Source organism: Lithobates pipiens, unplaced genomic scaffold, assembly GCF_037356315.1.
Source record: "Lithobates pipiens isolate NorthernLeopardFrog02 unplaced genomic scaffold, aLitPip1_a1.2 Scaffold_13, whole genome shotgun sequence".
NCBI classification, from domain to species: domain Eukaryota; kingdom Metazoa; phylum Chordata; class Amphibia; order Anura; family Ranidae; genus Lithobates; species Lithobates pipiens.
The window spans coordinates 541,953,952-541,967,699 of record NW_027507718.1 but is presented as its reverse complement, the minus strand read 5'-3'; the positions used below and the strand labels follow the sequence as shown (position 1 = coordinate 541,967,699).

The following is a 13,748-nucleotide window of genomic DNA, read 5'->3' as shown; positions in this document are numbered from 1 at the left end:
GTCACCACCGGATGGGGAGGCATCAATGGTGTCAGTAAGTGAATTATAGGTTCTTTAATAAGTATTAACCAGTTAAAGTCCTTGGACTTACAGGGTATGCCCTAAAAATCTTTGCCTAAGATTGTAGGACATACCTCATATGCTTTGGTCCTCTTCTGCTGTGGCCATCCCGCAGCTTGCTTTGTAGGCCAGGAGCTTAGACAACGTGTAAGCAATGCCTGAAAACTATTTACAGGCACCATTGATGACAAGCTATAGTTACATGTTATATAAAAGTATATGATTTGGGGGGCGTGGCCTGGACGGAGACCGTGATGGACGCCTAACTGGTGAGCTCCTGCGATCCGGGGATACTTTGCCTGCTCATACGGGAGCCTACCTCCTTTCCCTGCTATGCACAGGTCTACCAGGAGCTCGTCCACCTCCCGCACCCCTAAGGAGTCCAAGACCGTACAGGGGAGGCACATTCCGGACATATTCCAGTCGCAGCGATACCAGGCCCTCGAGCCTTCGCAGGCCCAATCCCCGGCCTCGCCTGACGGATCCTCACCTGCCCACATGCCCGGGGCGTCCGCGCCTGGATCTGGGGGTTCCCAACCCCCGAGCCTCCTTGACCTGGAAAAAGTCGCCCAGGACATTAAATGCATGGTGACTGCAGTGATCGCGGACCTCAAGACGGACCTGTTGGCAGTTGCCCGCCGCATGGACAATGTGGAGCAGACTACCCAGACCCACGCGGCGGCCATCCGCCAAGTGCAATCCGCATATGACTCCCAGCTTTCTCAAGTCTTCGAACTGCATAGACACGTCGAGGACCTGGACAACCGCGGTCGGCGGCACAACATACGGGTCCGGGGTGTCCCCGAAACCATCGAGCCAGACGCCATCCAGCCGACCCTGTGCGCCATATTTAATGATCTCATGGAGCGCCCTGCGGATTCCCCCATTGACATGGAAAGGGCTCATCGGGCCCTCCGCCCCCCACCCAGAGACTCTGAGCCACCCAGGGACATCATCTGTGCTATTGTCAACTACCCTTTGAAAGAAGAAATTCTTCGAAAAGCACGCATGAAGGGCCGTATTGTGTATAACGGGGCAGATGTGAAGCTCTTCCAGGATCTTTCACAGATCACTCTCCAGAACAGGAAGGCGCTCCGTCCGTTGCTGGAGGCCCTCCGCTCCAGAAACATCCAGTACCGCTGGAGGTTCCCTTTTGGCCTATCAGCCTCCGCCAGAGGGTGCTCTGCCCTTCTTCGCACCCCAGAGGATCTCCCAGCCTTCTGCGACCAACTTGATCTGCCACTTATCGAACTCCCGGACTGGTATACGACCTTCTTTCCGACGGAACCCTGGCGTCCTGTGTCTCTCAATCCATCACCGAAAGCCGCTCGTCAACGTTCGCGACATCGTCGCCCTGATCCGAGGTCTCCTAACGATCGTCCATTCCGCCGGGAACTGCGCCAACGAAGCCCCTCACCTTCGTTAGCACGAGGCGAGGCCCGGGAGGACTGAGAGAGATTGTAACCGTTTGACTCCTGCTCTGAGTGAGTACCCTGCCCCGCTTCCCTCCTGCCCCCTCCCCGAGACTTTCCTTTGCCCACCTCGCCCCCTCTCCTTCCTTCCCCATGCTTCCTTAACCGATTACCTTTGACTTCCATCCACCACGCTCTATCGTGCTCTTCATGGCCCGCATGTGTTTCCTTGGCCGCCTCTCGCCTCACGGTCTCAACACTCCTCACTCCCGAAGTGGGGGACTCTCGCCCTGACAAGGATCCCTCTTCCCCTGCTGCCGTCCGGACGCCTGGAATTCACCGACTTTCCTCTGTGAAATAATTTTGCACTTCGGGAAGACACCTATGCTTGTGAGACTCTTTTTATTTTCTTTTTTTTTCCCTTTTTTTTTTTTCATTACTACACCGCTGCCCCGTACCCATTTCCTTAATGTATAGACTGTCTTTGCCTCTAACCCCCGGTGATTGTTACCCTCCTGGCTCCGAATTCCCTAACTGAAGACCCCTTTCTCATTTGAAAGGGTGAGAGATTGACACGGACTTAGGCTTGCTACGCTTGCCCTTCCTATATCTGGAGAGGATTTTGGACCTTTTTTTTTGGATTTCTCTGCTTTGTATTTGCTGCCCTCCCCCACCTTTCCACCCCCCTTCCCCCCCTCCCCTCCCATTCCCCCCCCCTCTCCTCCCCCTCCCCTCCCCCACCTCTCCCCCCTCTCCCCTCCCAACTTCCCTCCCCCAACCCCCCTCCCGCCCTCCCCCCCGCCCCGAACCACGTCTACAAGACGGCCTTCCATGCCACCAATCCTGCAGCAAAAACAAAGGGTGTGTCCGTCCTTGTCTCCAGGCACGCTAACTTCCATCTCTCCGACTCCCTGATAGACCCGGAGGGCAGGTATGTCTTCCTTAAGGGTACCTACGCTTCTACACCGATCACGTTGGCCAACATTTATTGCCCTAACGAACATCAGGTAACCTTTTTCCGCACGACCTGTGCCCTCTTGTCCTCCTTTCAGAGCGGGCTGCTTCTTTTAGCCGGGGACTTCAATGTCCCTCTGAACCCTCTACTTGATATGTCCACTGGGACATCCTCGCTGACTTACAGAGCCCTCCGCCAGATTAAAGCACAACTCCAAGCTTTATCACTTCACGACGCCTGGCGTACTCTTCATCCCTCCTCCAAAGACTACACCTTCTACTCGGCCCCTCACCAAAAATATTCCAGAATAGATTTTTTCTTTTTGTCCCAGAGGGACCTCCCTCTCCTTCAGCACTCATCCATTGAGCCCATGTTCCTCTCTGACCATCACCCTATCACCGTCACGCTCTCCTTCCCCGATTCCTGTCCCAAAACTAAAACCTGGCGCTTTAACCCGTCCTTGCTCAAAGACTCCCTCGCCCTGGAGCGTATTCGCTCGAGTATCCGACTGTTCTTCCAGGAGAATTCGGGGTCCGTTGCTTCCCCGGTTTCTCTCTGGGAGGCCCATAAGTGCGTAATTAGGGGGGAGCTGATGGCCCTATCTTCCCAAGCCAAAAAACTACACCAGGAGCGCGTGTCTTCCCTTCTGACAAGGCTGAAGACGTTGGAAACGTCTCACAAACTATCTCAGGCCCAAGCTACCCTCAATGAGCTGATACACACCCGCACTTTGCTCACAGATGAGCTGGGCAAACGTACTAAAAGACGTTATGTCTTAGGCCAAAGGGTCTTCTACGAACACGGCAACAAATGTGGCCGTCTCCTGGCTCGTTCGGTCCAATCAGCTAAATTATCTCCCTCTGTTCATAGCCTGCGGCATCCCTCGGGATCCTTACTTACTAAAAATGAAGATATTGCGAAGGAATTCGAAAACTTCTACACCAAACTTTATAACCTTCACCCTTCTCCCCATTCTCAGACTGCGCGAGCGGCCCGGGACGCCCTTATCGCAGATTTTCTTTCGTCACATAGCCCCAGCCCTATCTCTCCCCTGTGTGCTCAATCTCTGGAGGCACGGTTTTCCCCCCTTGAACTGGATACTGCACTGAAGCAGATGAAGGTTGGCAAAAGCCCGGGGCCGGATGGTTTCTCCCTCCAATACTACAAATCCTTCCTGGACACCCTCTCCCCTCACCTCCTACTCACCTTCAATGCCCTCGCGGACCCCCAGGTGAGGTCAGACCAAATGTTAAAGGCTCACATAACTGTAATACCCAAGGAGGGCAAGGATCCCCTCTTGCCAGCGAACTATAGGCCAATCTCACTGTTGAATGTCGACATCAAAATTTATGCCAAAATCTTAGCCAACAGATTGCTCCCCTTGATCCCCAGTCTAATCCCCAATGACCAGGTGGGATTTGTCCCGGGCAGGGAGGCCCGGGACAACACTATCCGCGCCTTGAACCTTCACCATTGGCTCACTTCTTCCAAAATTCCTGGTTTCTTCCTCTCCCTCGACGCCGAGAAGGCGTTCGATAGAGTGGCCTGGGACTACATGCGCGCAGTCTTAACAGCGGTGGGCCTAGGTGAACGCATGCTAGCTTCTATAATGACCTTGTATGCTGGCCCTACTGCGGCGGTGAGAGTCAACGGCCACCTATCGGACGCCTTCCCTATTAGCAACGGCACTCGTCAGGGCTGCCCCCTCTCCCCACTGATATACATCCTCACTCTGGAGCCCCTCTTGAATAAAATCAGAACGAACCCGGACATTAGGGGGATCTCAATTAAGGAGAGGGAGCTCAAGGTTTCGGCCTTTGCGGACGACATCTTGCTCTCTCTGACCGCGCCACGCACTTCTCTCCCATCACTACTTCAAGACTTGGAAGCTTTTGGTAAGATTTCCAACCTTAAGATCAACTACTCCAAATCCCAAGCCCTAAATGTTACCCTACCCCCCCAGGAAGTGTTCCATTGCCAGGAAGCGTTTCCCTTCCATTGGGAGCACACCGCTATCTCGTACCTGGGCATCAAAATCCCTCGCCTCCTTTCTGACCTTTACCCCCTTAACTTCCACGCGGCCCTGACCCACACCCAAACCTATCTTAAAGACTGGAACCACCTTAACGTGTCTTGGTTCGGACGAGCGGCCTTAATTAAAATGATCGTCTTGCCTCGCTTCTTATACCTGATCCAGACCATCCCTATGGCCCTGCCCTATAGTTTCTTTTCCTCCTATCGGAAGGTCTGCTCGTCCTTTTTGTGGAGAGACTCCCCCCCGAGGATCAAGTATTCCAGGCTCACGCTTCCCAAATCCAAAGGGGGGATTGCCCTCCCGGACCTATACAAGTACTACGTCGCCTGCCACCTTACCAGGGTAGCGGACTGGAACATCCACTCTCTGGACAAACTGTGGGTATCTCTAGAAGACGCCTTCTCAACCGTTCCCATTCATCTCCTCCCCTGGTTGCTCCCGAAACAATGGCCCCACTACCTTGCCGCGCACCCATTTATCCACACTTCCTTGATGCTATGCAGAAAAATATCTGCCTCCGTTCCTATTGCGCCGTCCCCGGGCCCCTTAACCACACTGCGATCCAACCCTGACTTCCCTCCTGGTAACTCACCTAACTTTCTCCGACAGGACTGGCCCTTTGAGGATGTCCTGGCCCTTCACTTTTTCCAGGGGGGCAAAATTCTCTCTTTAGACACTCTTCGTAGCTTCCCGAGTGCCTCCTCCTTCTCGTTTTGGACGTACCGCCAGGTTCACCATTTTCTTTCCACCCGGGCCCCTTTGGAGGACTGGATACGGCCACTCACCCCGTTTGAAGACTTATGCAACCGTAAGACACCCCAAAAACACCTCGTCTCCCTCCTGTATGCCCTCATCGCGGACCCGGGTGTCCCGACCCTTTCCCCTTCTCAACCCTCCTGGCACATGGATCTGTCGACTCCTCTAACACCGACGGAATGGACTAGAGTCCATGAATACACTCATGGAGGCTCACTGAATGTTGCCATCCAGGAGAACGGTTACAAAATTCTAACCAGATGGTATAGGACCCCCTCCCGCCTTCATAAGTTCTCCCCCTCTACTCCGAATGTCTGCTGGAGATGCAACGCTGATATTGGGACAATGCTCCACATCTGGTGGGCGTGTCCGATCATCCAACCCTTCTGGAAGGAAGTCCACAGACTCATCCTAGCCGTTACTACTCTTGACCTTGATTACACTCCGGCACAATTTCTCCTCCACCACACCTCCCTTTCTCGGAGAGCCTATTTGAAATCCCTGGCCATGCATATGGTCAATGCTGCAAGGTTGTGTGTTCCCAGACATTGGCGTGCCCCTTCTTTGGCCGAATGGTTTGCGACCATCTCCAGGATTGCTGGCATGGAAGAGTTGATCCACATCTCCCAAGAGAGATTCGAGAAATACTCCTGTACGTGGGCCTGTTGGTCCCATTTCACAACTACTCCTGAGTATAAACAACACGTTCCTCCTGGCTGAGGGCTGACCCCCACCTGAATCCTTGCCAACCGTCCATTACTCCCCCTGGGCCCCCCCCTGGGGCAGGGGGCCACACACTCCACACACTCTCTTCCTCTCTCCTTCCCTCCCCCCTCGTTCCCCCCCCTCTTCTTCCTCTTCTCCTCTCCCCCCCCCCCTTTTTTTATTTTTTTATTTTTTTTGTCTTTCTCCCTCCCATCCTTGCCCCCTCCCCCCCCTCTCCCTACCCCAGGACCCCTCCCTTGTTGGCGCGTCTTCTATCCGTTTTTTTTTTTTTGACGCTTAGTTTTGCCCTAGCCTTATGCCCGTTTGTTTACCCTGGGGTATCTCGGGCGGGCGCAGGTAGCCACCCGAGCTGTTCCCCTCCCGCAGCTATGAAGCCATCATAGTTAGACTTGATGTAGTACTGATATAGTGGTTGGAACAGTCTTTAAGCCTATTCTTCTGCCTAGTACTGTTGGGAGGTCCCTGTTGGCTTCTCCCCCACCGTGCTTTATTTCTTTTGTATGATGGACCTCTTGATGTGTACCTGTTCATTTGTGATAACCTGTTCCTGTCAATTTTTTACACTCTTCAATAAAATCTTTATGGAAAAAAAAAAAAAGTATATGATTTAAAAATAATACGATTGTTTCTATTGAATGAATTTTAATCCTTAGTGAACCAACTTCGTTTACTCATTTTTTCCATTAAAGAGTTGTATTCCAAGCCAAAATACTTTTTTTTGTTGTTGTTTTAGATATAGTGTTTTTTTTTTTTGTCGGAAAGGTTTTCCTTTAATGTACTGATATCTCTAACTGAGGAATCCTTTGTAAAAGTAAAGGAAATCCCTCTTGGAGAGATGTGACATGTGTCCTTCTGAAAAGGTTCTGCTCACCTGCTGTTCCAGTGATAGCACTAAAATTTTGGATTTCCCATTATCATTTGTCCCACTGGCCACCAAGACCAACCGAGATGATGAATCTCCCCAGAGAGGACAAAGACAGAAATTGCCTTGGTGGCCCCCCTGTACTGGTGGACTAGTGATTGGTCACTCAATGGTACGAAAGACAGCAATTGCCTTGGTGGCCCCCTGTACTGGTATGCTAGTGGTTGGTCACTCAGTGATATGGCAGACAGCAATTGCCTTGGTGGCCCCCTGTACTGGTGGGCTAGTGGTTGGTCACTCGGTGATATGGCGGACAGCAATTGCCTTGGTGGCCCCCTGTACTGGTGGGTTAGTGGTTGGTCACTCAGTGATATGGCAGACAGCAATTGCCTTGGTGGCCCCCTGTACTGGTGGGTTAGTGGTTGGTCACTCGGTGATATGGCAGACAGCAATTGCCTTGCTGGCCCCCTGTACTGGTGGGCTAGTGGTTGGTCACTCAGTGGTACGACAGACAGCAATTGCCTTGGTGGCCCCCTGTACTGGTGGGCTAGTGGTTGGTCACTCGGTGATATGGCAGACAGCAATTGCCTTGGTGGCCCCCTGTACTGGTGGGCTAGTGGTTGGTCACTCGGTGATATGGCAGACAGCAATTGCCTTGGTGGCCCCCTGTACTGGTGGGCTAGTGGTTGGTCACTCAGTGGTACGACAGACAGCAATTGCCTTGGTGGCCCCCTGTACTGGTGGGCTAGTGGTTGGTCACTCGGTGATATGGCGGACAGCAATTGCCTTGGTGGCCCCCTGTACTGGTGGGTTAGTGGTTGGTCACTCAGTGATATGGCAGACAGCAATTGCCTTGCTGGCCCCCTGTACTGGTGGGCTAGTGGTTGGTCACTTGGTGATATGGCAGACAGCAATTGCCTTGGTGGGCCCCTGTACTGGTGGGCTAGTGGCTGGTCACTCGGTGGTACGGCAGACAGCAATTGCCTTGGTGGCCCCCTGTACTGGTGGGCTAGTGGATGGTCATTCAGTGGTACAACAGACAGCAATTGCATTGGTGGCCCCTTGTACTGGTGGGTTAGTGGATGGTCACTCAGTGGTATGACAGACAGAAATTACCTTGGTGGCCCCCTGTACTGGTGGACCAGTGGTTGGTCACTCGGTGGTAGGACTCATCATCATACATGTACAATTATTTTTCCCAATTTCCTTTTCAATCACTGGGGGCCAAGTTATGAAGACTGACATAATAATAATAACATTTCTCTTGACCTGCATTCCACTTTTTATCTCTCCAGATTATAAACATTTGTCTCAGAAATCACCCACAAACTGGTGACATGCAGGAACACCATTAAATACCTTGTCTTATGCTCCTTCCTCTTCTGACCAACACTGACTGCCAGAGATACTTTATACCCAGAATTGAGGCCTCCATGATCTGCGCCGGTGCCTCCTGCAAGGTATGATGATCTACAGACTTTCTATCGATCAACGCTCTCTCTCTTCAGTCCTCTCGTTGTGCAGCCAGTTTTTTAAAACGTCCGTGTGCATGAGCACTTATCTGAGCATGTAGCGTGGCAGGTCAGGAAAAGGGGGATTAGTGAGCGCCCCCCCCCCCTCCTGAACCATATCAGGTCACATGCCGTCAACATGTGTTTCGGGGGTCCCGTCAAACCCATTATAATATTTAATACCAATTACAGCTGTGGCGTCACAATTACAAAGTGGCGCATCTGTTGCATGTATAGAACATGCTGCAGCAAAAATTTCTAAAGAAAAAAAAAAAACTAGTCAAATCACATTTAAATTGTCTCACGGTTGTAATTGCCATCACCTGGCTATTTGCAAAACAAAGAAAAAAAAAACGGCGTGCCCCCCCCCCCCCTTCAAATTCCATACCAGACCCTTATCTGAGCATGTAGAGTGGCAGGTCAGGAAAAGGGGGATTAGTGAGCGCCCCCCCCCACCTGAACCATATCAGGTCACATGCCTTCAACATGTGTTTCGGGGGTCACTTTGTCCCCATGTTGATGTGAAGAAGGGTCTCTTCCCCACAACCCTGGGCAGTGGTTGTAGGGGTTTGCGGGTGAGGGGGCTTATTGGAATCTGGACCCTGACCCCCTATGTGACCCTGCCCACCCCCATGTGAATGAGTAGGGAGTACCCCCACCCATTAAAGTGTCATAAAGTAACAAAAACACAGAGACAGATTTTGACAATTTCTTTATCAAAAAATTAAAAATTAAAAACCAGTGCCCATCATCCAACGTCAATCAGGATGCTCCCACCGCACACGAAAAAGAAAAAAAATCCCCCTGCCCGCAGATCCCCACAACCACAGCCCAGAGTTGTGGGGAAGAAATCCTTTTCCCCATCAACATGGGGACAAGGTGCTTTGGGGAGGGAGGGGCCACACCCACCCCCCATGTTGAGGACATGTGGCCTGGTATTCTTCAGGAGGAAGAGAGCCACTCGCTCACCCCCCCTCCTTGGCCTGCCAGGCTGCTTGCTCAGACAAGGGTCTGGTAGGGATTTTGGGGGGGACGCTAAGCTATTTTTTTTTTTTTTGTGTTGGGTTTCCCTTCATGTCTGGTATGGATTGGGGGACTCTCCCGCCACTTTATTTTTTTGCAAATTATTATAATTTTTTTATTAAGCTGTCAGCGGGGAAGCCCATTGACAGCTGCTGACTCATCAGTTGTTAAGGACGCCATGGCTGGCTCCCCGGCTCTGCTCCTTAACAGCCAGTTTTTAATGCATCCTAATTGGGCAAAGCTTTGCCCAATCAGGGTGCAGAATGCACTGTGCAGGGCTCAGTGCATTGTATGGTGTTTGGTGGGGCAAACACCCGCCGAAGGTCCTTAAAATTTGGGCGTTCCCCAAATAGGATCGTAGTGATGTAATAACAGGTAGATGATTGTTAAGTAGTTACCGAACCGTTCTCCCAACACTACTGGCCAGCAACAAGAGTCTGGGGCGACCAAGAGAAAGTCAGGGAGACTGAGGAAGCTTAGGAGGCCAGAGATTCCAGGGGGCTGCCAGAGGAATGGAATCTGGACCCTGGCCTGGAGTTGTATCTGCAGGAAGCCCTACCTGCTCTCCGTCTGCTCCCGGAATCTACCGCCCCGCATCACCACCCTCAGATCCTGGGTGGACCAGACTGTTGCCGCTAACTAAATACCATCCAATGTTCTTCTGCTACTCAATAAAGTAACTTTTGCATCAATATGTGGTTGTAGTCTCCCCTAGAGGACTGGGAAAAGATTGTTAAGAGGCTACATGGGGCCTGAACAGCAAGGTGCTGTCATCGAGGCTCAGACCAAAACGGAGCAGAGGTACTGCTGACCAGAGAGCCAGGTGGCACTGCATTTTTCCAGGGTTGGTATTTTGCTGAAGAACTCCTACGTGGGAAATTTTATGTTTTTTTGTTTTCTTTTGTTTTCTGCTGTTTAAACAAAAGTGGGACCATTAATGCAGTTCCGTTTGACTTCACTAAACAAAGCATCTACCATTGAGCTATAGAATTCCGCAGGTCACAAGGCATAAGCACTGTATGTGAGCTTTAAAGGACGCACTCTTTGCCATCACACATAAGGGTTATGTGGGAGACAAGTAATTCATTAAAATGACAGATGATTACTTGGTCACTCTTCTATAATTCCTCTTTTTACTCCTTTTTCAGGGCGACCCTGGTGGACCCCTTGTATGCCAAAGGAACTGAGCCTGGATCCGAGTTGTATCTGCAGGAAGCCATACCTGCTCTCCGTCTTCTCCCGGAATCTCCCGCCCCGCGTCACCACCCTCAGGTCCTGGGTGGACCAGACTGTTTCTGCTAACTATATGCCATCCAATGTTCTTCTGCTACTCAATAACGTAACTTTTGCATCAATATTTGGTTGTAGTCTCTCCGCTTGAGTCAAAAATCACAAATTATACAAGAAAACATATGAAACAAATTAAATAAATGAGATATTTAAAAGGTTTCAAATCTTTCCATTTCTAATGCCGCGTACACACGCCCGGACTTTTCGAGGGACTAGGTCCGACAGACTTTCGACGGAGTTCTGACAGACTTTCCGAATGAGCGGACTTGGCCACACACAATCACACCAAAGTCCGACGGATTAGAACGTGATGACGTACGACTGGACTAGAATAAGGAAGTTCATAGCCAGTAGCCAATATCTGCCCTAGCGTCGGTTTTTGTCCATCGGACTAGCATACACACGAGCGGATTTCTCGGTAGGAACTGGGTCCGGTGGAGTTCCGGCGGAAAAATTTGAAACATGTTCCATTTCTAAAGTCTGTCGGATTTTTACAAATCTAAAGTCCGCTGCAGCCCCACACACGATCGAATGGTCTCGCGGAATTGTTCCGTCGGACCTTTGATGTCGAAAAGTCCAGTCGTGTGTACGTGGCATTATGGTGGTGACAGTGTGTGAGCCCCCCCCCCCCCCCCCCATATTCCATTGTGTATTACCAGCCCACTCCTCCCCCTTGTACACCCCTATGGAGCAGAGCAATTTGTACATACTTGTATCTGCTATGTGTCTGTTTATATGTCAAAAACAACGTAAATATGTTTTTTAAGAACAAGCCTTTTTCTTTTTTCGTGATATTTTCATGGAAACATTATAAGGAAGTAAGGGTGGGGATGGGAGGGGAAAATAGTCCCCAGGCATGAAGCTTTATTGAAAGGACAAAAGCACATAAAGAAGAGCGGGGCAAGGAGAAATCTTCTTCAGACATCTGTTTGCATCTGAGTCCAAAAGGCTATAGTCTCTGGCAGTGGCGTAACAAGAACCTTCAGGGCCCCCGATGCAAGAAACCATGAAGGGCCCCCCTGAACCCCAGCCAGGGCCCTTCCCTCCGAGTCCGGCGGTGGAACTCCAGGGAGTGGTCACAGGTATGACCTTTGTGAGCCCTGTAGTTCCACCACTGGTATCAGTAGTTTTTTTTTTATTATTTTATTTTTATTTTTAGGTGCCCCATTGGGGGACTGTCCCTAGGCAGGATGAGGCCCCTGTCCCCAGAAGAGATGAGGTCCTTTTCTCCAGGGCAGATGAAGTTACTGCCCCCAGGTGAGAAGGGGTCCCCAGGGGAGGTGGGGGTCCCTGTCCCCACGTGAGAAGGGGTCCCTGTCCCCAGGGGGAGATGGAGGGGGTATGTAATGGGGTGTGGGGGATGGAGTCCTCTCACTCACCATGACCAAGCTGCAGGCCGCGCACTCATCCATGTTGGCCTGGGCTCCATCCAGTGTGCTGGACGGGTGATCAGCATATCTCCCAGAAAGACCTTTCATCATCTGTGTATGACGGGGGAGGAGGGGGGCTGGCAGACAAGCCTGCAGTGTCCTCCGGGGGGCTCTCATAGGGCTGCACTGCATCTGTGTGCTTAAAGTTTGTTTACCTGGGAGAAGTATGCAGTGCAGTGTGGGCCGGACTCGGGGGGGGCGGGACTCTGGCTGGGGAGAACAGACATCGGACTGAGCGGCAATGCATGCAGCAGGAGAGGGGTACTCTGAGGAGCCGGACGAGGACACAGGTCATGCGGGGAATGCACAACTAACGAGCAGCCAGTGCGATAGTCGAGCATGGAGCTCTTCTGGTCACCCTCTACCTCCAGCCACCCGTGTGCATGGTGCACTGGTACCCCTAGCTACCTATGCTGCTGCCGGCCATATGTAGAGGGGGCTGCATGGGCCCCCTGCATCACAGGGCCCGGTTGCGGTCGCGACTGCTGCACCCCTTATAGTTACGCCCCTGGTCTCTGGTCAGACTGTGGACCAGTCTGTGGCGGTCCTCAATGGACATTTTCTCCCTCTGGTGGATGAGGTGCTTTCTGGCACAATGCAAAGCATCCTTAAATATCCTACAGAATAGTCCATTCAGCACCACAATGGTTGTCTGTAGTACAGAAACTTTTAGCTCCAGTTCCTGGGTCCTCAACAGGTCCAGAACAAATGATCACTGTGCAGGGCAGCACAGTGGTGTAGTGGTTAGCACTTTCACCTAGCAGTAAGAAGGGTCACTGGTTCAAATCCCAACCACGACACTACCTGCCTGGAGTTTGCATGTTCTCCCTGTGCCTGCGTGGGTTTCCTCCGGGTACTCCGGTTTCCTCCCACAATCGAAAGACATGCAGGTAGGTTAATTGGCTTCTGTCCAAAATTGGTCCTAGTATATGAATGGGGACCTTGGATTGTGGGCTCCTTGAGGGTAGGGACCGATGTGAGTGTGCAATGTACAGGGATAGGGACAATTGTAGACACTCACTCAGGTTGAACTGGTGTCTTTATTCAACCTAACTAACTATGAAACTATGAAACTCCCAGAAAACGTGCAGTGTAGGTTCTTTGTGGATGATACAAAGGGGCAATGTCTTTATCTGGCAGGCATAAAAGTCTATAATGACAACCCCACTTGGATCGCTGTCCATGCCAGATCTTTGTGCCCGTTGTTGAGTCTCTTTGAAGAAACATTTCTCCAGACCACCTTGCAAGTGGCTAGAGGTAGGCCATGAACAGTCTCCACAATATCCTCGTCTCTGATCAACTTGTAGACAGCAGTTGGCTTCTACAGGTTGGGCTTATTCCTGCTAGCACTTGCTTCAAGGAGTGCCCCAGCTGTAGGGGATGGAGCTGTCCCATTTGTCCCATCCAAGGGACCTCCAAAGAGGCCAGGGGAAAATTGGGACATGGAGCTTCCACCAGAGTCCGCTGTTCGATCAATCAAAGTTCTATGCAGTTGCAAGTGAAGAACACCCTCAGATGAGTAGCAATGTCAAACACATTTTTACCGCCTTTGAAGGGCTTCTTGAACATGACTGCCTACTTTACTCTGACCATTTTGGAGTCCCAGGTGGAGTAAAACACTGATCTGGTTATGGCCTTGCAGGTCTTGACTCACGGAGCCAGTCCTGGACGGAGTAACGCAACACAGG

General features: G+C 51.4%; 1 pseudogene; it reads left to right on the top strand.

Annotated features, from left to right (window-relative positions):
• LOC143976245 (chymotrypsinogen A-like) overlaps window positions 1-10,740 on the top strand; it is a 14,892-nt pseudogene extending 4,152 nt beyond the window's left edge.
• Window positions 10,741-13,748: the final 3,008 nt, after the last annotated feature.